General features: G+C 41.5%; 1 long non-coding RNA gene across 1 annotated transcript in view; it reads left to right on the top strand.

Annotated features, from left to right (window-relative positions):
* The window catches only part of LOC117806038, a 30,972-nt gene extending 28,032 nt beyond the window's left edge, over nt 1-2,940 (top strand). The window contains exons 3-4 of the long non-coding RNA XR_004629585.1: nt 2,613-2,670; nt 2,773-2,940. This is a non-coding gene — a long non-coding RNA (uncharacterized LOC117806038). The remainder of the gene's footprint in view (nt 1-2,612; nt 2,671-2,772) is intronic.
* Nucleotides 2,941-27,937: the final 24,997 nt, after the last annotated feature.

Raw genomic sequence — 27,937 nt, 5'->3', positions numbered from 1 at the left:
CATCTCGGAGTAACTTGCTGTCACAACACATTTGTGCAACAACCACCACCCTGTCATTTTGGGCATGGTGTGTCTCCTCAGTAACCCGGCAAGTGATCTACAACAGCAAATTTCTCAAAAAGGCGAGGGCAAAAACTTCACAGGCAGCAGCGGTCGTGTAATGAAGTGTCATGAGGTGCTTTCATGTGATGTTACAGGTGTTGTTAAAGAAAGAGAGTTAACAGGCTCTCAAATTATAGTCACAATGTCCCATTCTAAATTCCTTAAAACAAGTGTCTCTGGGTACAAGAAGAAGGTAATGAAAGGATAAAATAACTTACATAATAATCTGAGGGTTTGTGTCAAGGCAGCTTGCAGTTTGGGAGAGGGGGGGTCCTGGTTGGCAGGGGGGTCAATATCCAGCAGAAGCACCAGTGAAGCTTGAACTGAGGGGTTATTGAGCTGGTCGTCTTGTGGGTTGAAGAGCAGACTGTTGTTTCAGAAGCCTCAAGTGTCATCAGGATCGGATCAGTGCAGCCCTTAATGATTCGACATGGGAAAAAGACAGAATCAGAATCAGTGAGATGAAGATTTAAAGACGCTGACATCGCCAAATTAGGTAAGGGATAGTCAGCAGCTGAATATCCAAATTAGAATCCTGATAGGATTCTGACAGACTCTGTGGCTTCCCTTTGGGGCTTACCATGTCAGGTATATTTACCAGATTCACCTGCTCACTCTACATTATGTATTAGTTGTCTCATTGAAGATAACATTAGAGAAAGTGGACAAGACTTCTGCTGGAATATTGATATTGGCATTTCTGCCACAATCAGCTCTCCTTCCTCTGTTATGTGACTTTGTAGAGATCGGCAGCTTAGAGATGCTCTCCCCAGCTCTGCTGCGCTCGCCTCGATTACAGGACAGGATCAGATATTACAATATTCATGTTTTTTAGCCTACTATTACTACTACTTTTTTTTTCTCCACAGTGTCAACAAGAAGAAGTGGAATGTGTCGGAATTCATTCTTCAGATTGATTCCATATGTATTTGATATGGTGTCTCTGGTTGATGTTGCTATTCAGAAACAGAATCAAGTATTTAACTCATCCAGGTAATTAGTAAGACAGTATGGTGCATCACGACTTCATTGGTTTCAGGGTTGCCAGAGCATTTTCCTAAGTGCAGTTAAGTGCATTGCAGTTGTATGCTTTATTGGCATTGATGGGATAGACACCATTTTAAGATATTGATAAGCAGTAACTTATTTTCTGTTGCACAGTGACAGGATTGACAGAGGACTGACAGAGGGAGAGGAGCCGTACTCTCAGGGAGACAAACGCTGTCAGGGACAAATGCTGTGAATGTTCAGGAATGTAAATATAACACACCTCCCTCCCTCCCTCTCTTCCAGCAGCTCCTCCTCATCCCTCTGTAGCTCTAACAGCGATGGAAATCACTATGGCAACAGAGTTTCTACCTGAAAGCGAGGCTGTAGAGAACTGGAAGAGAGGGAGGAGGAGGGATGGAGAGAGGGGGGAGAGAGAGGGCTTGGGCTGCTCATAAAGTACCATGATTTATGGAGGTCTGAGAGGAGAACATTTACAACACGTCCACTCCACACATACAACACAGAGAGAGAGGTAGAGAGAGAGAGAGAGAGAGAGAGAGAGAGAAGAGGAGAGAGAAGGATGTGGGGCTGTTTATAAAGAGGTTCATTCTCTCTCTTATTCCTCTTTTCCATCCTCATGGAAAAACGATACACAAACAAATATGTATTCTTCTCTGCTGCTTTATACCTTTATTCTTTAAAAGTCACTTAATACAGGGATATGTGACCTGAGTAAGTCACAACATAGATGAGAAATCATAAAGGACAGACAAAAAGATAAATAAAAACACAAATAGACACATAATATGAAACCTAATAAATAAGATACCTTACTTAATACCTAAAACGACCACTACAGTCCATCCTCTCAGCTCCTGTTCATACAGCAGTCTGTCATGTGCACAATCACATTTGTTCACTTAATTCTTTCAAGAAAAAAAAATCAATTACGTAATGTAAAAGACTAGGGTGATCAGAGCTTCATATGAGTACAGTTGTAGTATCTTGTCCAAGGTCCAAGTAATGTTTACCCATCAGGTATCAGCATGATTTGTTGTATGTAAGGATGCAGGGAACACTGAGTGTTTCTGTTGTCATTCTCAAAAAGGGTCTGGTACATCATGTTTGGTGCAGCCTGCACAGAATGAAAAGAAAGTGACATGCCTGCAGGGTTTTTTCCCACATATTAAAGCGTGAGGTGGCACCTTCGTCCATTGTCCATTACCGCCCCAGCCCTGGTCAGAGTCTGAAGGTGTTTTAATGAAGAGCTCTGTTTTCATTTTTAACTGCTGTATACAGCATTACATCGTCAGAGTGGTGGTGCTGTAAAAACAGACCAGTGTAGTGTTAAAGGTGCTGCCAAAACTGTCAAAGAAGAAAGAAACAACATTTCCTTCGAGTGTGTCTTATTTGACCTATCAACAGTCATTTCTGACAATTAAAGAGTAGTGTCATATGGCATAAGATCATTTTCTCACACTGTGTGAATACCAGAATGTTTCCTGTGTATCTTCACTCAGAGGCTGGGCATTGCTTCCGGGTCCCTGGATGAACACCTGCACACTGCACCGTAAACCGGTATAGTCTGCCTGTATCAGTGGCTTTTGAGAAACGTTTGTGTGTTTGAACTTCAGTGTTTTTACCCATGACTTACCTTTAGCTTCCTCTCCTTGCCTCCAGTGCCTCCAGCCACCGAGCTCCAGCGCCTTACCATCAGAGCCTTAGCCTTGAGTCAGAGGCTTCACCGACCCCCAACCTATACCTCACAGCTCAAGCCCAAGCCTTCTGCTTCAAACCAGCCAGTTTTCCCTGAGAGTTTCTTTGTCAATAAAACTCCCTTTAACCCTTCTTCCCTAGTCTGCTGGTCTGCTTCTGGGTCCAACTGAAGAGTATCAGAAATCATTACACTGCTGCCAGGAATACTTCCTGAGGCAGATAGAGACAAAGAAGTGAGAGTGTGAGCCTAATAGGTGACAATCAGGCCGTATAAACAGCTCGACATGTCAATATCTGTATCTCAGCCCTGGAAATGTCGATGAAAACACACGTCTATAATGGATTAACTCACAAAATATGTTTCCAACTGAACCAGAATATTATGTTAAAATCTGGATTATCCATAATTCTATAAAATAGGAGAACAGTTAAGCTGAAGGTGGTAACTACCCTTTGTTTTTTATAAGTATCAGATTAGCATGTGAATGATGAAATTTTCAATCTTCTAGAATATGAAACATTCATCCAGGAAGTATGAGACATTTATCATGTAAATGAAATAATTATTTTGTACAAAAGACATTTTCTCGATAAATTGTTGCTTAAAAATACACTAGAATACAAATATTGTGTTTGGTGCTCAAAATGATCCAGGGGAGGATGTCAGGGTCTGGTTTTTTGTGTGTGTGTTTTGCCCTCCCTCCTGATCCTTTTTCTCTCTCCCTCAGCAGGTACATGCAGAGGGGCGGGGCCGATCTCCACGGGAGCGAGGCTCACTAGACACACCTGCCTCTCATCCCGCAATCAGCCCGGCTTCTTAAGCCTGCTCCAAATTCTCCTCAGTGCCAGATGATTATCGCCCATGCTTGTGTCTCGTGTGTCCTCGCTCCCGTAAAGATCTTCTGTCTAGTATTGTGCTCAGCGTTGTTAATCTAGCTTTTGTTTCTAGTGAGTTTTTTCCCTCCTGGACACCCTTAGTTATTTTTGACTTTTTGTTCTCGTTTCCCGTTAAGGTGATTTTCTGTTTGATACCTTCTGGAAAATAAACATTTTTGTTCGACTCGGCATCTGGGTTCTGGCTCTCCTTTACACAGCCGTAACAGAGGACCCCCACATAATGTTGTGATGATAATGGATGTAAAATTACCCTGATAAATATGATATCATGATTTTTGGTTAGACTATAATCTTACTTCTGGCTGCATTGGAATGCCTGAATAGTTGGCCAACATTTCCAGAGGCATGTGTCATCAGATAACAGGTGATGGGCACTGAGATGGACCAGGAAGCCATGTTAAGAATGACTAATGGAGTGTAAATAAAAAAGGTCTTCAGTTGGAGTAAATCTAATTAAGGCCTTCACTGACAAATGTTTGGTTTAAAGAGTGATTTCAACAAGTCACCCCGAAAAAAACTCTCCTCTCTGAACTGTCCTTACATCCTCTATCCCCTCTGTGTTCTTGTTTTCTTTGTAGAGCGAGTGAATCATCCTCTCCGGCTACAGTTTTGTGCAGATCAATGGAGATCTCTACATGGGTCCTCACAAACCTCCCCGCTCTTCCACCTTGCTCTGCCATTGCCATGGAGACTCTAGCAAGTGGCCTCTCCACATGGCTGGGCCTGTCGGAGACACGCAATGCACACACGGACACACACTGTCAGTTCTTCATTTAAAGAGATAAAAGAAACAGATCCTTTTTCCCCTTACAGTGCAGCTCATAGACTCACCCACATCTCTAGTTCAACCTTTATTTTCTTGGCTCTCTGAAGGGTCCCATGCTGCAGACAGCCTTAGATTTCCCCAGTGCCTGCTGGGTAACAGCTTTCAGACAAGTTCGCACACTGACAGTGAAGTCCAGAGGGAGATAAAGGACCAGGGTGAGTGCACACATAGAGAGAGATGAGAAGCAACTGTTGTAACCTTTTGGAATTTAATTGAAACAACCCTTTCAGCATATGGTGCATGAGATGCTCTGTTAATTGTGTATTCATCTAAAAAAGGGAAATAACAAACCAGTATGAAACCAGTACTTTATCAGTTAATGGTATATAACCCAGGAGATGGATTTGCTTGAGCGTTTCAAATGCAGTCATGAGCCAGTGAAGCTGCACATCACCTGCTACACACAACTTTACCCTATCAAAGATTCAAACCCATTATTATGTTATTGCAAGCTTTGCTGCACAAAGAATGGAACCTCACTAGATGTTTGGCATAAACACACCTGCTAGCCAACACCATCTGTATGTAATGTGAATTCATCTAATACTTCCATGATAGTAGATACAGATCGTTCCACATCCACAGCTCCTTATTTACAAACTGCATGAACCTACTTGAATATACAGCTGTGAATGTCCCTACATAATCAACCTAAAAAGGAGATTTTCTAACACTGTTGTGTTTGTATATCATATGAATACTCATATGTAGGTGTGTATGTATATTTAGGTAATTATGCAGTTCTCTTACGCCTCAATAGGGGGTTTAGGGGGTTGGGGTACATAGAAATAATACAAATGAAATAAATAAGACAAAAGAAAATAAAATTCAGTACACAACAAAACATATTCTCCCTCTAAGTGACACCAGAGAGATATATCGTGTGTTCCAGCAAAGACTTCTCCCCTGAAAGCTTTCTTCTCACAGTGAGCATGTGGTACCGATAGAACGTGAACTTTTTAGTTTAGATTTGGATTTCTTTGGGAAAATAGTGACACAACTTTAGTCCCTTTTCCCACAGGATAAGTTTATTCATAATGATCATTTCATACACAAACAAATCAGATTGCTTTACATAATGCATTAAGAATTAAACAGGAAAAACAGCATAAACATTTGTACCATGCATGATGGAAACCATGTGGAGTCCATAACTCAGACTCATGTAGAGACTGCAGAGTTCCTGCAGTATTTTAATGTGGTCTAAAGAGAGAGTGGGACTGACTGTTTATCTTTTGAGCATCCTCTGACAGCTCCGTGCTGCTTTGTAATTAAAGGCAGCTTCGTGTATAGTTTGGACTCTTTGGGAAACAGTCCTAAGAGGTTGATGTTTTACAGCGGGATGAATTTGTGTGATGTATTTGATAATGCCTGTCCACAGCCAAAAACTGAAACTGCTACAAAGACATGATCTGGTACAACACAGATGCTGATTTTAGACCCGCTGGTTTTATGACTCCTGGTAGGTCTCTCTGTGGTCAGTTGGCCTCTGAGTATCTCAACTTCTGGGTGGTTTTTCTGTGAAAAGGACAATTAAGGTGCCTAGGGGCTGAATCCGTCTGACTTAAGAAAGTATTTTGAACTTTTTTCTTGAGCATGCTTGAGGCCAGACTTTTCAGATTTGAGTTGAATCTCTCAGAAACTATATCAGACAGATTGTGTAGTACGGAAATAAATATCCTGTTCTGTATATAAAAAATGTGGGGGTTAATACTTATGATAGGTTAATCGAGATCAAACCTCTGATTTGTCAGGGAGTCTTATTTTATTGCCCAAATATTAAAACAATTACAGTCCAGCCTCTGCTGTTGTTTTTAATTTGTGCTAATTAGCAAATGCAAGCATGCCAACCAAGCGGCAACCTCCGGTCTCAAACGATGAAGCCATGCGGAAGTGTTAAAACTGCAATACATCAAGAATCCGCTTGAGGCTGGCTGCAGAAACACCGGAAACCACATAGACACCAATTCAAAAAAGACGATCTTTGCAGCATTAATAAACATGTTTACAGCCTGGTTCAAAAAACGGCTTGGCAAATTTCTCTATCGGCACACACTGTACGGGGGGTGAATTTATTTTCTAATGCGACGGTTCAGAAGACATTAAGATTACGAGTTTTTGCCCAAATAAGGACATGACTGACGTGACTCCCAGTTGGGAACACATAGATGCTGGCTAGGAGGCTCAAACTCCGCCCCTTTATTTTACACTTTGGTCACCTGGTTGAGTTCTGCATTTCCAATATGGCTTCTGCCGTCGATTGGCTTCAAAACCGCATTCAGGGACAAATGGGTGATACTACGTCCATATTTTATACAGTCTATGATGCCAACACACAAAATAACACGACAAATATTTTGCTGATTTGTTGCTAATTTCCATCTTGTGAGACAAAATGAGAGAATGCGCATGCAGGTGAACACGTGACAGCCCTTGTTTGAAAAAGGATTATTATCAGGTCCTTACACAAAGGAAACCCCAACAAAAAACGAACACCGCTACTCTATGTCAATCATTGTGAGCCACTGCAGTGGTTGATTCTTCTGACCTTGTTTTTGAGCAATTTGTGAGCAATCTTGCATGACTGGTCGTTGGGCTACTGAGGAGACACACCAAGCCCAAACATGACTGGTGTGTGTGTGTGTGTGTGTGTGTGTGTGTGTGTGTGTGTTGTGTGTGGTGTGTGTTGTGTGTGTGTGTGGGTGTGTGTGGTTGGAGCAAAAATGTGTTGTGACCGCTAGTTATTCAGAGTGTTTGACCCACGCATCCAGCAGACAAGAGGAGAGCATCTAACGCAAATTAGCAGCATGTTAGGGTGGATGTTCATGTGTAAATGCATCAGTTGGGACATGATCTGACCAAACAGAGCCTTCCTTCTTTGTACTGAGACATCCTCAAAGACAAGCAGAGAGCAGAGTTAAACATTAAACAGTCCAAACAAACAAAGACAACGTTCTCTTGTTAAATAAAACATTTAGCCTTGTTCATCTACAAGACGCCAGTTGGATCAGGGTGAGAAATGGTGAGTCTGAAGAGAGGAGAACATTTTTCAGTGTCTCCATGTTGTAGTGTGTGTCTGTGTGTGTGACTTCAACTCTTTTTTCTTCCCATGACAGAGTAATTTGCTAACTCTCAGAGGTCGAGGGTTTTAAACTGTATTTTTTCAGACTGTCACGAACGGGCCTAGTTATTAAAAGTGACTTTTTCCAGTCAGAATAAAATTGAGTTGTATTGCACGAAAAATGCATGAACTGTCAGTCAATCAGGATACATGTCAGCAGAGCATCAGGACTTCTGTAGAAATAAACCACAGAAATAACCAGAGAAAATGAGAAACTGCAGATTGTTCCAGTCCATCAAGCTGCGGTGGTGAATAAGCCTCAGAGGAATCATAACACTCAGACCACAGTCTCCTCATAACCAGTTATATTAGGAGATGTGGAATGTACTCTCCCTCAATTTCAGATAAATGACATCAAAGTAGCATCAACACGGGGGAATCCAACCATTCCAGTGAAACAGAGTAAATACATATCTTTTCCAGTATCCCAGTATTCCTTGCAAATGTTTTCCCACATAGCAAGCGATGCCTGAAATCATCTTGGATCATTCTCACAATCACCTGACAAATGTATCCTCCCCAATCTGGTGGTCTCTTTTAAAGCTCCCGTGAGGAACTTTTGATTTGTGTCGATTATGGCGCCCCCTGTGGACAAAGCAGGACTTCCTGCTGCTATGCTGATCTTGTCCTTTGCATGCTTAAGTAAAACTAACTGCCCTGCATCAGGGCTGAGCTCAAACTTCAGCTCATACCTCCCCAGCATCCACCCGCAGGCTCCGACTACAGGGCGCTCAAAATATAATGACATCACTCCTTAGTTTCTGCATGAAAAGATAATATGTGAGGAAGAAAGAGCCTAAGAGTCAAGATGCCAAACACAAAAAATGCTCTGCAGATGCAATAAAGTTTAGACCAATACAATGTGAGTTGACTGTCTGGACTGGACTCATTCTGTTCAGTTTTCAACCTTCTTTTATCGTTCTTTTACTGACATGTGCTGTAGTTTCTTTGATATTTTAGCTACTCTAGAGTCAGGATGTCATCCTCCTGGAACAACAGATGACTGTACAAGGACCACTGGAGTGAATCCATGATCAGCCCAGTTCATTAACAGTACTTTGCAAAAGTAAGCCTACCTGCCCTGTATGATGTGATCTCTACACAGACATTATTGCAGCCCAGGAGTGCTCCGATTCACAGTAACATGATATATGACAGCTGAACTAGTCTTTGGTGTTTTTGAATGTAAATGAATCTTTGCACACTACCCTCAGGTGTGCAGAAACTACACATTTTGCAGAACAAAAATTGGAAAATCTTATGATCCATCTGGAGCAGGTATTATCTGTTATGGGATCATCTTAAAGACATTGACATAGTGCATCCCTGTTTATTGATATTTAGAAAGTTTTAGCATGTTCATATCTCTAACTCATATAATAAAAATGGTCAGAATTATATATTGTAAATGGAGCCTCAGGACTCTGGTTTAATATGACTGAAGTTGTACTATAGATAGTATTTGAAAACTGTGTTGTGTGGGACGTTAAGGTGTTCATGTTTGTCTTTCAGCAGGTTTGTGATCTTTAAACCTGTTGTGTTACATTTAATGTCTTCGGCTGACTGTAGCTTTTTTTGTCTACATTTCTGTGTGCGTGACCATCTGTGTTTGCAGTCACTGGCAGTGTTCACATCATGTCATGGTTTGATCTTAACACTGTGAGCATACAGGTTGAAGGGCTGGCCATGTAGAAACAAAGGTGATGTGTCCATTTATGCAACATTCACGATAATAAAAGCAAACAGCATCTTTAATTAGAAACATGAAACCTAGCTGCAAAGAAGTAAAGACGCTAAGAGTTGAGGAGTTGAGATCTGATAAAAGGATATGCATGTATTTTCCTACCATAAAATTGAGTCATTTTGCATTTTTGCAGCCTGTGGGTAGCTGTGTTTTAATATGATAAGCTGCTAAATACCTCCCCAGTGTGACTGTGCCAGTGTGTCTTACAGCAGGGTTACAGGCTTCAGGACAGCTTCTGTGATGATTTAAGCTTCTCTGTCAATACAACAGTGACTATATTGATTTAAAGGGCTAGTCTGCTGCTCTTGACCAATGAATGACAATCAATCAGGCACCTGAGTGTTTATTTTTCTCCTTTCAGCTGTGCTGTAGAAATATATCTCACTTCACAATCTTTGCAGAGGTTACCAGTTTGAAGTTAGGCCCAGACTTTAATCAATCCAAGATCCAAGTCTCATGACATAAATCTTTCTAATCCCATCCTCAGCGTGATGAGCTCTAAATGCATCTTTGTTTGTTATGCAAATCAGAGCTCAGCCCCCCTGTTCATTATGTTTTAATGTATGAGTTCTAGTGTTGTTTCTTTGGTTGACAGGTGTTTTTGTCAGGATGCTCTGAATGCATCAAGGCTGTTTTCTTTGTATTAACTCTTTCTTCTCTCTCAGGCAGCTCACACACTCCCCCCATCTTCACACACATCTCCCCTCACCCATCATCCCTGTTCCCACCCCCAACATCCCCAATTACCCCTCCAGCTTCCAGCAGTACTCCACATCCCCTTGCATTGAAATTGGCCAGTTGCTATGGCAACCCCATACAGCAGCATATTATTCTCCTGTCAGGATTCAAAAGAGGATCAATTAGTGATGATGTCACTGCGTCAAACAGAAACACTTAAATCCCGACCACGATTCCTTCAGAGAGGACAGCACCGGCCTGTGAGTGTGTACGCCACATGTGTGTTTTAGTTCTTCCATGTGTGTGTGTGTGTGTGTGTGTGTGTGTGTGTGTGTGTGTGTGTGTGTGTGTGTGTGTGTGTGTGTGTGTGTGTGTGTGCTGTTTCAGAAACACAGGGATCTGAGAATAAAGGCAAAGTAGAAAAGGCAAGGATTGGTTCTGCTTTGTGCAGTTCGGGGTGGAAGATGAAGGCAGACTTGAGTCACCACTACTCTGTGTGTGGGAGGGCTGCATGAGAGCAGGATGAGGAACACAAGCGGAATGAAATCACTGACATTCAACACGAGGGTGAGATGGAGAACCAAAAAAATCTGAGGTTTTTGACTCTAGGGAAGATATTCTTAAGAACATTAGAGCTGAACATACAAACACAGGCTCACAGTTATTTGTAAAAAAAAATAAGTTGCAGACAAGGCTTCTGATCCTGACATCAGTTTGAAAATCAATTTATTGTATAGACATGCATCTTGTGCCTGCAACAAAAAAAGTATTTTCATGCCAGTCAGTGGGACAACATTTCAAGATGGTTACACAAAATTCAGATTTTGGCAGCCTCTCTGGTTTTCTTCTGGACATCGCTTTCCTTTTCACACTGGAGAGGGCTGTTATTGTCTCCTGCAGAACCCCAAGTCAGTGTTGAAGTATTATCATTTTTTTAAGTTACTTTTTTGGGCATTTAAAAAAAAACTTTAATCGATAGATCAGCTGAAGAGAGACAGGAAATGTTGGGAGTAGAGAGTGGGGCCTGACAGTCGTAGTTCGGTTGGGGTTATTGCTTCTGTGTATGGGGTTTCTGGTTAAACGGCTAGGCCGACTGGTGCTCCAAATACTGCAGCATTAATTAGCCTAACATTTGATCTTTTCCTTAACGTGGCCCATTTGTTGGGTCAAAAACTGACATTGCATACATGTTGATGTTCAGTGAGGTGTGCAAACCAAAAGTTCTCTTTTGGACAGGATCGAAAATTGGCCTATACCCTGACATGCCACTCCGCAGTGGCCTACCGTGCCATGCCGCTGCATATGCCATACTCTACCGACATGTCAGGGCCTAAGCCACTTTTCTTGTGATCAGTCTTCAAATAGTCTTACGTTATCATGTTTGATGATACATTTGCTTTGAAAACTGTCAAATAGTCTTTTGACTACACTTATGTGTGTGTTTGAAAATACATGAGTTTGATACTGTGGTAAAATGATCTTTGAGAAGTGTCACCAAAAGACAATATTTGACACTTTAAAAAAATCACCAAACATGATAATGTAAGACTATTTGAAGACTGATCACAAGAAAAGCAGCTGGGGCTTAACACATCGTTAGAGAATGGCACCTGGCGCTGTTTTAGGATAGACATGCCGGTAGAGATTGGCAGGCCACTAGCTACGGAGTGGCATGGCACAGACCATGTTTCGATATCTCTGTTACTCCTTTTGGATCTGAAAACACAGTGATTTCAGGTAAAGCTTTCTACACAAAAGAAATTGTAAAAAAAAAAGAAAAGAAGCATGTTCAGTCCAACACCAGTGTCTTTGGTGCAGGCTCTGTCTTTGTTGGCTGATCTTTCGCTCCCGACCTGCAACCCAGCTGGCTCACTGACTCTTTCTTCTGTCTCTCTCTTATCTTTGTGAGCTCTTTCATGTTTGATGCATTATAAATATACTCCTACAACTTGAAAACGTGATCTCCTGCAAGTATGTAATTTAATGTTCATATTACCAATCCGGTTTAAAAGCACAAAGGGAAGACTGGTTTTTATTTTAAAAATAGACCCTGCTTTACGTTCAATGCCAAGAAAAAACCTGTGGAGGCTACATTTCAGTCTGCGATTGATTTTGGTGATGTAATGTACTTTACATGCATGCATCTTTAACCACTCTGCAGACCCTTGATTCAGTGTATCGTGCATCTCTTTGCTTCATTACCAATGCAAAGTCCATCTCTCTTCATCCACAACTGTCTGGAATGTTCAGCCTTACCCACAGTTTAATTTATTTCAGACAACTGAGCAAGAACTGCAGTGAACTTTTCATGTCAAAGTCAAATATATCTGCACATCATCTGCAAAGCAATGAAATGAGAAAATATAATCTTGGAAAATATACCTCAGGGGCCTGAGACTCAGTTGGAAAAAACAAAATGTATCGCACTTTGTAACTTTTTTGCTCGAGCACCATTGACAGAAAAATGTGGCACACCAGATATAGGTTCAAAAGTGTCTTCACCTGGTTATAGCACAAGGTGTACTGTCTCTTATTTCACTCCAAAACAAAGGGTTTACAAGACGAAGACGTACCATTCCTTTACCTCTACCTCTCCTTTTCCAGGCTTTCCAGTCTACAATTGATTTTTTTTTCTATCCTGTGGGATCTTGTAGATGTGTGTTCAGGATTTTTTCCCAAACAATTTGCATTTCATGAGAGCGATCTTAAAGGCAAGAGAGTTAAAACAGAGAGTATATTTTTAGAGCCACTCCTCTACAGACCTTCTTTCAGAGCAAGAAGAAAGAAAGAGAAGAAGGTATAAAGCATTAAAACAAATTTTAAGACTGGATTGTGGTTTGAAAATCTGTGTCAAAGTAAGGTTAATAAAAATGTAAAGCGCTGTGATAACATTTTTCTGAAGAGTTTCAGACTCAAGGAGCACAATTCTTCTGATCTTTGCTCATGTCTAAAAGCAAAGCTGTTCTTTTTTGTTCAGAAATAGTTAAACTAGAAAGATGCATTGTAATAATGCCATCATGCCCTCCTTCGGGCTGTCTCTCACTGCTTCCCTGACACCATTAACTGTTGTTAGGACAGCAGGAACAGTATAACTGGGAAACATGGCACACCCCTGGGGGGCATTTTTTAAGGTTGCTTTCTCTTAGAGGATTAAACAACTTAGCTCAAAGCATACAGCAGCATTAAAGAGCCCCACAAACATTTTCAGGATCCCACTATTCAAGAACATCTAGATCTTTTTTGCAGCCTGTGTCAGGCAGTGCATGAGATACTTTGAGGCATGTAGAGACTTTGAGGCTGCTGTTTGGTGAACTGTATCATGGACCGTAATATAACCATATTGTCATGATGTTGCTTCTGTGTGTCCAACAGTTTTTACGAAACAGCCAGAGGTTATTCAGGCAGATAGGGTTTGTGAGTGTTTACAGAGTTAGAATAAAGGATGCTCAGAGAAATACATCATGATATGAATGACTGTGGAACAGTTTTCCTGCTTGAACTTATGCTATCATCCCGTCTTTCCCCCTGCTCTCGTCAGCTGATCATGAACAAGTATCCACCAGTCAGGTTTTGCCACTACCTTTATCAGCCACCCTGCTGAAGCCAAACTTTAAATCTGTTCTCCTCTCTGCTACTTCAGTTTGTTGTTTCAGCGTGGATGGTTGCAACCCTCCTTCACTACCACCACCACCAGTTTCCAGGGTCCTTTGGGGGATCATACCCTGCAGTTGGCCTCATCACCCCTTTGAATATTTGAAGACATCTCGATGAAGTCTAGACACTGTAGACTGCACATGCATTTCTAAGTCTTGTAAAATTAATTAATGTTCCATTGTAATTAAGTTGTATCTCCTGATTGAAATATGTCTAAGAGGAGAGATGACATCTAAGACTTCATTGTTATCTGTTCTTATATGCAGAAGTCTGTTCATAGCGATCTGTTTTAGACAACAGCTGACAGCCTCTTTTGCTCTTCCTTCAGCTAAATGAAGAAAAGACAGAAATACTTCTCTGTGGCCCCCCACATCATACTACTGATACTGCCTGGACCTCAAACGCTTCTCTACCTACATCAGACCTCATGCAAAAAAAGACATTGGTTTCAACAAGAAGGTAAGTTCAGTCAGGTCCAGTTTCTTTCAACTCAGAACCACATCCAAAACCAGGCATTTCCTGTCACCCTGTGATCTAGAAAGAGTCATTCATACACTACTATCATCCAGAGTGAGCTATTATTGTAACTCACTGTTCTTAGGCATTTCTCAAGCTGCAATTTCCAATCTATAGCTGGCTCAAGATGCTGCTGCTTGGTTATTAATTAGGTCTAAAATATGTCACCCCTGACCTTGCATCCTTACAATGGTACACTGCTCCTTCAAGAATACATTTCAAAATCCTTCAGATAGTTTGTAAATCTCTCCATGCTCTCGCCCTTACATACATGTCTAAACCCCTCAACCACCAGATCCCTCAGATCCTCCCTACGTGGCTTGTTGGCTGTGCCCCAGAACACATCGGACTCTAAAAATCTTGTCTCATATCAGATTCTGTTTTCACATGCAGAATCTGTAAAAAAGAGCTTAGTTAGAATTGTATTTATACCCAAACAGCGACCGATTAATCCAATTTCCTGACAAAAAACAACATTCCTGGTTTCTGTATTTGTCACAGAGTTTATCCAATCATTCCTCTCAGTTTTGATGGTCTGTGCTAACTTGTGTATATCTGGTTTACTCTCGTTGGCTTCTCCATTGGCTCTGATTTTCATGTAGGATTTTCGTGTAAATTGTTCGAACACACAATTCTCTGTTATTTTAAGGCCACATGTTGATTACAACTGATGAACTTAAGCACAATAGATCATTATTTTATAGGAGTGAATGAAGTGATGCCAGCCGCTGTCCGTGGTCCTGATTTCCATTTGCATCTGGTGACCCGTTACAGTGACCTGCAGGACCACACACATGTGCACACTCCACTTCCAGATCAGTCTCTGTGCTGGATCTGGTGAGACTGGATTTAACATAATTCGTTCATGTCTCATATCGATCATGCAGAGGAGGATATGTGCTTCCTCGCGCGCATGTGTGTGAGTGCTGGTGTGTAAGAGGGAGAGAGAGAGAGAGCGAGAGATGGAGAGAGAAGGGGGGTTAGTTGAAATGCGCGGTGCATTCTTCTGTGGAGGGCGAAGCGAGCAGCCATCCGCAGGGCAGCGGAATTGCTCGAAATATCAATCCAACCTTTGCAGCGATCGAAGAGACATCTGAAGAAATACCTCTTTTTCTGGAAACAACAAGTTTGTCGCATTCTTTTGGCTCGGTAGGAAATCTGAAGCATTTTCTCTCCCTCCTGCATTTTGGCTGGAAGTTGTGTTGCCTGGAGCCTCCCGGGAGTCTTGTACCCTCGCAGCCCCGTTGGGGGGTTGATTTGTCCCCCTGCGGAGTGCGCAGCCTTTCATCAGGATCCACAACGCAGGAGCAGCATTTGGAGGATATCGATACAATGGTAAGAGCAAACAAAAAATGATGAATTAGAAGTGTGATTTTTCAAATTGAGCACGTCTTTTTTTTTTTTGCACAAACGTTGATCTTGTCTTGGAGGATGTTTAGGGGAGGGGGGCTGAAACAAGCAAGCCGGGGTTTTGCGGCATGAGTCGGCTGGGCTCAGTGAGGAGGTTCCCTTCCCCTCTGTGGCTCCACATAGCTCGCAGTTTGCACAATTACTGCATACTGCCAACATTAAGAATCGAATATCCGATTATATGAATACATCGCATGGGATAATATGAGGAAATGAGCTCATTGACACCCACGACATGCTCTCTATCATACTGACAAATACACAGTGTATGTTTTTGTCCACTGCATAAGGATGATCAACCGTATTCAAGTCTGTGACAGCGGTTTTTGAATAATTATGAAGTACAAACAAGGACAATGGAGGTGTTTGGTGCGTAAAATGATGTCAGAATGGGATATTGTTTTGTGATGGAGACGCCAGTTTTCTCTAAAGTCTGCCATTTATCATGCGTGTATTTTAACAGCACAGGATCCATACGAAGCAGGGCAGCAACAAATGGGCTTTTGCAGGGATTCAATTACTCAACATTACGTCAATATTACTCTCCGTTTCATGTATTTAAAGATGAGGTGTTTGGGCTGCAGTGTCCCTGCAGATCAATAAAACCCAGGCCTTTAGGTGAAAGCTGTGAGTGACCTTGCCATGCATCCTGCTGTCACTGAATCACAGGTGCTGATTTTTCTCCTCTGTCGTGTAAGTGGGGTTAAACAGCAGCAAAATGCCATCTGTACTCATTTTACTGCTCTGGGTGGGATACCTCTAGGTGCATCTTATAGCTGCACATTTATGAATGTTCATGTCTGGCCTAATAAAATGGATGTGAAGGTGTGTGTTTACCTTTTCAGGCAGGTTTAGTCAACCATATCTCTCTGATTAGATCACTGGAGGCTGACAAATAAGGTTCTTGTTGAGTTATTTGTTTACATTGTGCTCAGCAGTAGCCTCATTCATAGAGAGCGATGAATGGGTGGCAACATCCGCCCTGAATCCTGATTCGAGGCCAAACAGGTGCCTTGAATATGGTTTTATAAATAAATAATAAGACCAGAGGTGAGATCAGTGTCTGCAAAGCTGTGAAATATTCAAGCAGGTTTAACAAAGAGATAACACAGTGTTTGGCTGATGTGATGAACCAGACGTGAACTGTGAATTTACAGACCACATAATGCATTTATAAAGAACACAAAACATTTACACAATCTGTCGTCAAGATGCTGCTGTGAAAACACTGGCAGGACGAAACATTCTCAGCAGCAGCAGTGAATAAGTATCAGAGACAGGCTTCTCTGTCTCTCAGATCTCTGTGATGCTGACATTTAAACGGCCCAATTAGCCTTGTTGTGTTGGCGGGAGCAGCAGAGGAGAGAGAAAGTGAGGGAGGGGAGGACATTAGGCGTCGGGCCCAGTCTCAGCACGGATACCCTCTAACACACCCAGAATCATGCATGCATGAGCCGAGTGTCATTTAGTCACATCCAGGAGGAGATCCAGAAATGAATGATGATGCAAAAAACTGCAATTTATAAGAAGTGATGCTAGATTTTTTCAAATATATTTTGTCATATAAAGCATTTTAAGAAGAGTGTTTCATTTACAAATGCAATGTCATCACTGAGCAAAAGTCAAGACACGTTGTTAGTTCAGTCAGATATTTGGAGATATCCTGTCAGCAATTTGAATCTTATTCACCCTTAAATTCAGCCATATATGCAGAATTCATTGAGTAAATACAGTCTGATTGAAAGTACATTATTTTAGCAACAGGGAACTATCCTGCAAAGTTTAATATGCTAATTCCTGCAACTTGGTAAAGACACCTTGAAGTGAAAATGTTGTTACATACAGCCTAACTTTTCTTATATTATTTCAACATCAGTAACACTAAACCAACAAGTCTCTTATGGCTCGTTTCCACCAAGCGGTCTGATATGGATCAGTACAGTTTGGTATGGGTCGGATCAGTAACGCCTGATCCTGTTTGCGTTTCCACAGCCAACCGTGCCCTATTTGTTGTGCGGCGTGTAAGCCGGATGCCGACAGCCGCGTCAGCTACGTTATAGCGTGACATCATGGCAGCGCGACATAGTGTACCCCTCTAATAAATGCAATGAAGAAGAAAGTAAAAGTCTACACCTCCACGGTTGACCATGGAACACTGTTTGTTGACCCCATTTTCCAAACAAAAAAAGTAATCTTCCCGAAGTCCACTGGAGATTTAAACATGGCGGGGTTATGTGTTGTTCTTTATTACCGCTGTCGCACGGGAAGTGACGATTCTTTTGACCAATCAAAAAGACTGCAGTGTTTCTAGCTCCACCTTCTGGGGTTGAATTGGTATGTCTGGCACCCCAACAGAAGGGTACCAAAAAACGGGACGGTACGGCTTGGTAATTTGGGGGACCTGTCCCGGTTTTAGTCAATGGAAACGCCACAAAATGTGTGCCGTACCGAGACAAACCGCACTGAACTGCTTGGTGGAAACGGGGCTTAAGATACAGACCTATAGTATCACTCCAAACAGTTTGGTATAGCCAGAAACATACCCTGCCTTACTAACCTTGTCCCAAATCTGGTACCAAAAATTTCTAAAAATGAAAGTGAATTTCTTTGTATTTAAATGTAACACACTTTCTTTTGCTGGTGCCCTCAATTGGGACTTGGGACAAGCTTGGACAAAGCTTAATAGATATATGTGGTCTTGTTTGTTTTAGGTACAAACAATCATACATAAAATACAACATTTTTATGATTTTTTTTATAATAGTTGTTAAAGTAGATATAGAAAACAGAGAGGGGAAATGATTGTATGTGCGCACGCATCCCCTGGTCACCTGGCCACTCTGCTCAATAAAGTCTGGACACGCCCCTGAGTAAAGCTAGTGGATGGATGGATATGAACTTCAACATATTGGTACATCTTGTATGTTATTATAAAAAGCAAATCCTGAAATAAGCTTAAGTAACTAACCACTATCTTGTTGGCTGATTGCATAGAAAAAAGGCGTTCACTGTGTATAGAAATGTAGGTTTAACTGGGAACCAATATCAGGTTACTAAAGGTGAAATATTCTGCCATTAGTATCTGAGATTATAAATGTGGTTTGGGTCATTACAGTACACTATTTTATCCACTTTTGATTCATCTAGTGTCTGTACTCCTATCTGTCAAAGTGAGAAAAGAAAAGGTTTCATCTCATAGCACTGAAAATGACTGCGTCCCATTTAGACTACATAGCTCAGAGCACCCCTTGTGTGTATCCTAGCATTGCCACACTACAGCTGTACTTTCCCTTCTATAATTTCAGATACATTTTGTCTCTGCCCCAGTAGCTTAATTTGATATGTGTAGTGATGTACTGTAGTTGATGCAGTCAGGATCAAGAGCTCCTGTTTCTTTGCTAAACTTTATATACATGAAATTAACCAAGCAACAATCCCAGTGTTGAAATAGGAAGCCAGGTGCTAAAAAACTGTAGTTCCTCGAGTGTCCACTTGAGGCTGGCTCCAAAAGTCCTGGAAGTTACATACACACCTATTCTAAAAAGCCCAGCAGGGATAAAAATGTTTACAGCCTGGTACAAGTTTGGTTTGAATGAATGGGAATACATTTTTTTTTATAACTCACTAGTTTTGAAGATATTACTTTCACGAGTTTTGGTCAATTGAGGCGTGGCTGACTTGACTGACAGGCGGGCGTGCTGCTGCTGTTAGGGAGGTGGCTTGCCTCTCACTGAGTTGACTGAAAAGTTAGGTGGAGTCAGGATTTCCAATATGGTGACCGCTAGGGATGGGTACCGAATTTGATACTTTTAAAGGTACTGACTGAATTCCGTCAGTACTACCGAGTACCGACTCACGTAAAATCAAACGGTACCATGTTTCGGTACCTGAACTCATCCTTGTGACTGTGAGGGAGTGGAAGAGTAGCCAATTTTCCATACTTTCGCCCTGTAATAAAGTTTGAGACTGATCGGGTGGACATCTCTGCTCTCTGCTATCTGCATCTGCATGGGAGCGCGCAAAACGGAGCCTGCAGCTGATGGGCGCGCAAACTCACCGCAAGGCAGAGCTGCAGGAGGATAAGTTGAGACGGACCCACTCGCTCCAACTCTGCTCTGTTTATAACTGTTCCTGTGTGCGTGAATGCCCAACAACTAAGTTGTGTGTCCTGTTATTATAAAGAGATGGAGAACTGACTTTTTCCCGTCTGCAGGCATTCAGGTGTGTTCATTGATAAACTCCCAAAAGAGCAATTGAGGCCACGAGCATGTGTCAGCTAATATATCTAATCGCCTATATAATCCTGTTTCTGTTCATTTCTTGTTAAATGAAATAAATATGTTAAATTTAAAAATTTGTCGATTTCATTATTAAACAAATGAACATTTATTACCACATAAACACACAAAAGTAACGAAAATTGGTACCGTTGAGTACCGGTACAGATTATGAGGTACCGGGTATCGGTACCGTATTGGTTCAAATGTGAAAGGTACCCATCCCTAGTGACCGCTATCTTTGGGCCTAATAAGACCTCTTCAGAAACCAATGGGTGACATGCAAGCGGCAACCTCCGGTCTAAAACTATGAAGCCCATGCTGAAGTGTTATAAATTGCAATTCATCAAGAATCTGCTTGATGCTGGCTGCAGAAACACCGGAAACCACATAGACCCCAATTCAAAAAAGCTGATCTTTGCAGCATTAATAAACATGTTTACAGCCTGGTTCAAAAAACGGCTTGGCAAATTTCTCTATCGGCACACACTGTACGGGGGGTGAAATTTTTTCTAACGCGACGGTTCAGAAGATATTAAGATTACCATTTTTTTCCCAAATAAGGACATGACTGACATGACTCTCTGACGGGAACACATAGCTGTTGGCTCGGAGGCTCACACAATGTCACACTCTGCCTGGTTGAGTTCCGTCTTTCCAATATGGCTCCCGCCGTCGATTGGCTTCAAAACATTGCTCAGGAACAGATGGGTGAAGTCACGGATACCACGTCCATATTTTATACAGTCTATGGTGACATCACTGAGACTAAATACATGTACTATACAGTCTATGTAATTCATTGATATGAGGTGTGATATAAGCTCCATGTGATATGTTTTAATAAAGAGCTTATTTGTGTACAGGGAACCATGACGGCTGAATCTGAATGTATCACGTTGAAGTTGGAGCTGATAAATGTTGAGCAGATGTTGATCAGACTGCAAAGAAGAAAAGAGATAAGACTCAGAGAATGTGTTCGCAGGGAGGGATGGCAGTGGTACTGGAAATGTTTTAAATTCAAGAAATATGGTGCTACAAAGAAGACTAATCACAGACCTTGTGGCCTGTGTTTTTTCGACGTGTAGTTTTATTTTTGAGAAGGTTCAAATCTTAGAAATATGAACAGAGCTATGTGGGCATACAGCATATGCTAAGAGATAGATTTGCAACAGAAGTGCTGGTTTCCCTCATCTGTATCAGAATCATTGCAATGAATCCAGACCTTGGAAGTGTGCTTACTGTGAATGCTCAGCCCTGTTGTAGAGGATGTTATGGACATAGTTATATTGGAAAGTATTTTTGAGGACTGGATTTGAAGTCATATTTATTTCAGGACAAGTCTGATGGAGATGTAATGCAGCGAAGGGATGGGGAGGTTGCGTCAAGGTGCTTGCAATGCATCCAGTAACATCTGAACCTGTTCCTGCCTGGTATATTTGGTTACTTAACTCCTGGTTTGTTGTGCACAGCATCAGACTCATTATCTGCTCTTGGTATGTGTCTCAGAGGAGTACGTATGATGTTTATTCAAAGTTTGATTAATTTTTGTTCTGGATCATCTTTGCTCCGGTCTTGTGACTACGCAGCTCCCTGGTGGATTGTGGGAAAAATGGGACATAATGGGAGCGAGAAACCAGGACAGTTTTCATACTCTCCCTCTCTCTCCCTCTCTCCATAATAAGTGCACCTCCCTCTCCCTCCCCAAAATAATGAAGACTAAGTCATGTCTGTGTATATTAATTCCTCCCATAATTCCTTGGGCTAAATATAGAGCCAGAGACTTGAGTGACTTATTGTGATATCCCCTGGGAATTAGATGGTCCAGTACTGGATTAACACTTTAGATTATGATTCTGGAAGCAGCTCAGAGAGGAGTTTCTTCAGTTTTTATTCATATTTCTGAAGAAAGAAGCAGTCAGTGTTGAAACGATGAAAGAGTTTAAAGAGAGGAGATGTTTGGTGTTGGGTGTTTGTTGGTGAGTAGGGGGATAAGCCTCTGCATGCCTTTACTCTCCAGAGCACAGCAGCTGTCAAACCCTAACCAGATCGTACCCCCCCGAGGGAAAAAACAGCCTTTCTGTGTCCCACCGAAAGATCAACATGAAGACACTTTCTCTCTTCCTCTTTTCACCTCACTTTTTCTTTCAACATATCCTTAATGATGCGTCTGATCACAGAGTTTTCAAAGCTTTCCCTCCGTTATAGGTGAGGAATCATTAGAAGCATTGCTCCCCATTCCCCACTGATTCATGAGGATGAATTCCTCTTCTCTCTGGAGGAATCGTTTCACTTAAAACACACACATGCACGTACACACACACTGTTGAAGAAACTTCCGACTCTTCCCCTTCTTCTCCCAGCTTCTTTTCCTCTTCCTCCTCTTGTCTGCAACTTGACACAGAGTCCAAGTGTTTATAGACAAAGACTAAACATAAAATAAAGAGCTGTGTCTAAAAATGTTAAGTTTGAAGAACATGGATGTGTGTGTGTGCGTGTGTGTGTGTGTGTGTGTGTGTGTGTGTGTGTGTGTGTGTGCGTGTGTGTGTGCGTGCGTGCGTGCGTGCCTGCGTGCGTGTGTGCTTGTGTGTGTGTGTGTGTTTTGGTAATTATGTGTGTGCTCTTTGGACGGAGCATCAAACATTACACACTCAGGCTGACAGTGTTGAACATGAAAGCCGCTGAGACTCATTAAGCCGCTGATTACAGCTCGGGGAGGAGAGTCCTGAGCAGCTGCTGAGCTAATACACAAACACACACACAAACACACACACACACACACACATACACACACACACACACACACACACACACACACACACACACACACACACACACACACACACACACACACACAAACACCCACACACACACACACACACACACACACACACACACACACAAACTTGCTTGAGTTCTTAAAGTATGTGGACAACAATAAACACTATTTGTATCCAAGTAAAACCTTGTTTATGTTTTATTAGACTGTCTCACAGTAATATGGCTGGTAAAGCTCTATGTGAAAAAAGCCAATTACGTTTATTTTTAGTGGCCTCTGTCATAAACTCATTCCACAGTTATATCACCCATCTGTCTGACTTCTACAGTTTGGTCATCACTGTCATTTTTTTCTTTGTAACTAGAGATGGCCAGTTTCAGCTGTCAGTTCAGTCTGTATCCCAGTCGACGGGCCGCCCCGGTAAAGACAAGTCAGAGGAATTAGCTACAGTTATCAAGCCACCAGTACTGAGATGCCTACAACATCAATACATTCTTAAGCTGTTGTAGGAAGTGTTTGATTTTCTACTTCTACAATTACTTTCTATGTGGATGTCAATACTAAACGTGTGCAATCACAGATCTGTGACACTTACCAAACAGAAATGTCCTACTCTGTTCCAGGTCAGATGTGAGGTCCAAGATATGGCCTTATTTCATAATTTGTCTTCTTAAATAGAGAAACATGACTTTGTATAGCATGGCGATAGTAAATAGTGGAGGAGGCTTCCGGAGTGCTTGGTTGAAATGCTGATGGGGTGGCAGCCTTGAAGAAACAGTAGCTGAAAAAAATCAAAGGCACCAATCTGAGATAAGCAAAGAGTTTCTCAAGCTTTAAATCATGTTAAGCTACAACATCAGAGGGACAATATGAAAACTGAAAACTAGCATAACACCCCCTCTTTAAAGCTGGGGTTGGTAATCAGATTTAGATACACTTTTTGTTATACTGGTTAAAATTATCTTTATGTCCTGATGGCAATCAATACATAATGTGATCTTAAAAAGGAGCGAAGAAAAGCAGCTATCTACAGCCGGAGTAAACCGGGGAAAACAACAACCAATCACCGGGGGGGGGGCATCGTTTTGGAGGAGGGAGGAGGGAGGGAGGAGGGGAGGGTATAGACGGAGTCATGAGGAAATGCTACATTCAAATTCATGCTAGTTTTCCGAGACTACCAACCCCAGCTTTAAGGACACTGGGAAGAAACAGTGAAGTTCCACTGTTTCAGCTTCTGTAGTCAACCTGATGTGGACACTTGAGGAACTGCAGGTTTTTGTGCTCCAAAATTGGATGCATTTCAGAACATTAGAGGATACCGCTAGGTCCAGGGTTAGATAAAAACGTTCCTTGAATTGTAAATCATGTAAAGCTTTTCCAGAGGTTCCACAGAGTGAAAATATATAACCTAAAATGAGCATATTAAAGAAATCTGTATAACTTGACTTCATTCGTCACCCCCTGATGGCCATTTGAAGGATTGCAGGTTTGAATCACTACTCTATTGGCTTCACTTTTTTAAACCAAGGGGCGATGACCACTTCTTAAAATCTATACCAAAATCAAGGTATGAGCTACATCTAGCTGGACCATATACTTTCAATCCAATTAAAGTTCAAGATGTGTGAATTAGAAGAATTGGTGAGTTCTTGGAAAGATTATGTTTTGAGGAATAATGAAAAGTTTTTTTCTCATGTTAGACAAAAGACATTTTTAGGGAATGAAAACTGCAGCTACAGATTGTTGCAGGCCCAGTATAGTAAAAATTTATATTGGAATGTAAAGTTGTTGTTAAATTTTAGACATTCGAAATTATTTTAAAAAATGACAAAAGAAGAAGAAAAAAGTTGGACTGGATTACTGGGATACCATCTGCAGTGCGACCACTCTCCCGAAACTGATTTCACTCTTTGTCCTGGACAATATACTGAGTCTCGCTCTCTGCGGAGTCAATTCTGAACAAACTATCAGCTGAGAAAATCGGTCATCTGTTCATATTTTCACATTTGTTCCTTTCATTTCAAACGTTAAATGATCATAGGCAACATTTTGAGCCTTCGATCCCCTGGTGGTTTGAGAACCAACAAATCACACCAACCTTACACCTGTCATGCACACTATTCGTTAAACACAGGACTCTTTAACCAAATCAAACACACTGATCAGATGCATCTCCTGCATCCATTAGTATCATTGAAAGCCTGAAAAAGAACCACGGTGGCCGCACAGCACATTGAATTTGTTGGATTGTTCGCAGGCGGAGGAGTGTAGGAGGTGTTGGTGCTTCAGGCTGCTTTGTTGGTGTGTGTGGTCACACTGTCTTTTCTGATCTACGCTCCATCTATCACTCACTTACATTAGAGCCTGCATGATGGATGAATGAAGCCTGGTGTCAGACATCAATCCATCGATAATGTCTGTGTCCATTTTTACTGACTTAAACCTGAAAGCTGTGAACGTTTGCTTTGATATTATTCTTTGATGAGAGTTTTCTTCTTTTGTGTGAGAAAATAAACTCTAAACTCACAGGTTAGAATCTGCTTCAGGGGAAAATTGCACATTTAGTCAGTAAGCTGCTTCACTTGTTGACTTGAATTGTGTCTTTTTAATAAAACCAACACCCCACAGTGTTAATTAACTTTATAGTATATCACTGTTTGCTTTGATGCATGATTTGGCATAATGAGGGAGACAAGTTGATAAATGTGGCGCTGCCAGCCAGATCCCTGCAGCCAAGTATTCCATCATGCCTTGTGCAGGGAAGGCAGGGGGACTATAGACTACGGTCAGTGGTCTGTTCGGGATGTTTCAATTTGAACCTGACTGGATGATGAATGTTGTTCCAGTCGTGTCATAATTTAGCTGGTTGAAATGAAATCTCTGACATTCTGAGTCACTTTTTTCACATCCAAATTTCAACATTGAAATTCTGTCGGTGCTCACTGTGTAAGAGAATCCGTTATTTTGTTTACCTTTTGTACTGTTTGTACAAACTGTTGTGTCTAAATGACAGAAGACAATGAATTAGGAAAACAAGTTTTGGACTGCTCCTGTAGATTGCTTCAGCTGAGGGCAATAAAAAGGCTGTCATGGCCGTTGTGTGAGCTGTTGTTCCTTTACATCCCCTGACTGTTCTTGATTTCACCTCCAGCAGGTCCAGATTGTTATTGATAGAGTTTGATAACATAAAGAAGAGAATCCCAACAGAGACAGAATTTTTTTTCAAGACTAGATTATATTTTGTTTTTTGTTTTGACAAGAAACACATTGCTCCCTTTAAAGCCACCAGACAAATGAAGCAATTTGGAGTTGCTGGTTTGCTGCTGCTTCAACTTCCTTATTGTGTCATCGCTCTTATCTTATAGTATTTTGTTGTATCAATGCCAACCCTGTCAAATAAAAAAGTCACAAAGCAACCCAAACATCTGAACCACTGCAGGCCTGCTGGGTTCTTGAAAGTGAAATTTCTGTAACTGCTGTTGTTGATCTCAAATACAGCATCCAGCATCTTTAACATGAAGTTGTTCTTGCAAGGATCCTCTGCACTGTCGTGAGACACTGAAGCTGTCAGGAGAGAAAACAACAACTTATAATGCATGTACTCTGATCATTTGTTTGAACATTGTAGTAGCCATTACTGCTCTTTTTGCTTGTGACCACAATCTGCTGAATCATTTTCAATACTTTTTTTTTTTTTTTTTTACTTTTAAATAAAAAAAGAATTGTAAAAAAGAAGTACTTATTTTTAAAAGTTAACTAAATAATTAATTTCCAGCGACTCAAGTGTGAGTGCAAACCATGCACATAGCTCAGTTCAGCAGAAAAACTGCGATCTGAGTTCACAGATAATACAGAAATGTAAAATAACATCTTTTGAGTGTGTTTCCTCCATCAAGAGCATAAAATGCCACTGAAGATGTCATCTCTCCAAGGAAGTTTTTAGTTCTGATTTCACAGAAAGTCATTCAGTAATGGTTTGGATTTCACTTTGTTTGGCCTTTTTCACTCTTTCTCCAAACACAAACACACTGAGTCGGCTCCAGCTGTGGCAGGGTGAGATACCATCAGTGTTTTCGGGGGTTTTTAACATGTGAGTGTTTTTCCTTCACAAATGAATTAATGGCAGTTTGTGCTCGAGCACTCACCCTGAAAGCTTTTTATGGAAGAGTATCAGTGGCCATCATGGTGGCCTTGGCAGAACTGCAGACCCCCATTCATGTTGTGTCTTGTTTTGTTGTTTTTCTGTTGTGTGTCTGTCTGTGTGTGTGTGTGTGTGTGTGTGTGTGTGTGTGTGTGTGTGTGTGTGTGTGTGTGTGTGTGTGTGTGTGTGTGTGTGTGTCTTTCTTTGACTTAAAACAAAATATGAATGAAGGGCCTGTGTTTGTAGGGTGTGTTATGCATTTTTGTAACACGTCTCTACTGTGTCCTGGATTCTTATTGGTTACAACCAAGGGAGAGGTTCCGGTGGCTGGTGGTGAGGCTTTCAGCAGTGTGACTGCCCCCTGGTGGCTGGCTGCAGTATAGGTCAAAAAATCCGTCTCCCCAGTCAAACTTTAAAAAATAAATACACGTTGTACGAATGTTTCTCACATCCGTATGCTGTGGTGATATGTAGTTAGTATTTGACTGTTTTGTGTTCAAGGCCTCTTTTTCCTGAAAAGTTTATTTTTCGTTAGTTATTAGAGTTTAAAAAACGGGGTTTTACTTCCGGGTTTCCTTTGATTCACAGCCGCCGTAGAACGAAACTTCAAAGGACGAACAGCGTCTTGTGATGTCACGCTGTAGGGCGGAGCTTATTACAGTGGCTTCACAGGCTCTGGCTGCACAATGGCGGCGCCCGGGAGAGGGATTTTTTTGGCTTCAGAACTGTACAACAGGAAGAGGCGGAGCAACGCTGTCAATTTTTATTTACAGTCTATGATTGCAACATTTCAAAGCATCAGTCTTCTCTTTCTCGATAGCAGACTGTTGCAAAGACACACAGACTGTAGCTGGTGATACACGGCTCTGATCCCAGAATCTGGAGGACTAACTGTAATCATTCCAATGTCCAGAAAGAAGTTCAGTTAATTTGACTTTGGTTGGTTTATAGGGGGACCAAAATGTGTTATGTTTTATCAAAGGCTCACAGTTTTTATACATGCAATCAGTACATTATGAAATCGAACAGATTCTGTTTAGAGTGGAGCAGAAGCCGGAGCAGAAGGAGGCTCCAGGTCCACGTGGT

Source organism: Notolabrus celidotus, chromosome 2, assembly GCF_009762535.1.
Source record: "Notolabrus celidotus isolate fNotCel1 chromosome 2, fNotCel1.pri, whole genome shotgun sequence".
Classification (NCBI taxonomy): Eukaryota; Metazoa; Chordata; class Actinopteri; order Labriformes; family Labridae; genus Notolabrus; species Notolabrus celidotus.
The sequence above is the reverse complement of the archived record's forward strand: the minus strand, read 5'-3'. Positions and strand labels throughout refer to the sequence as shown.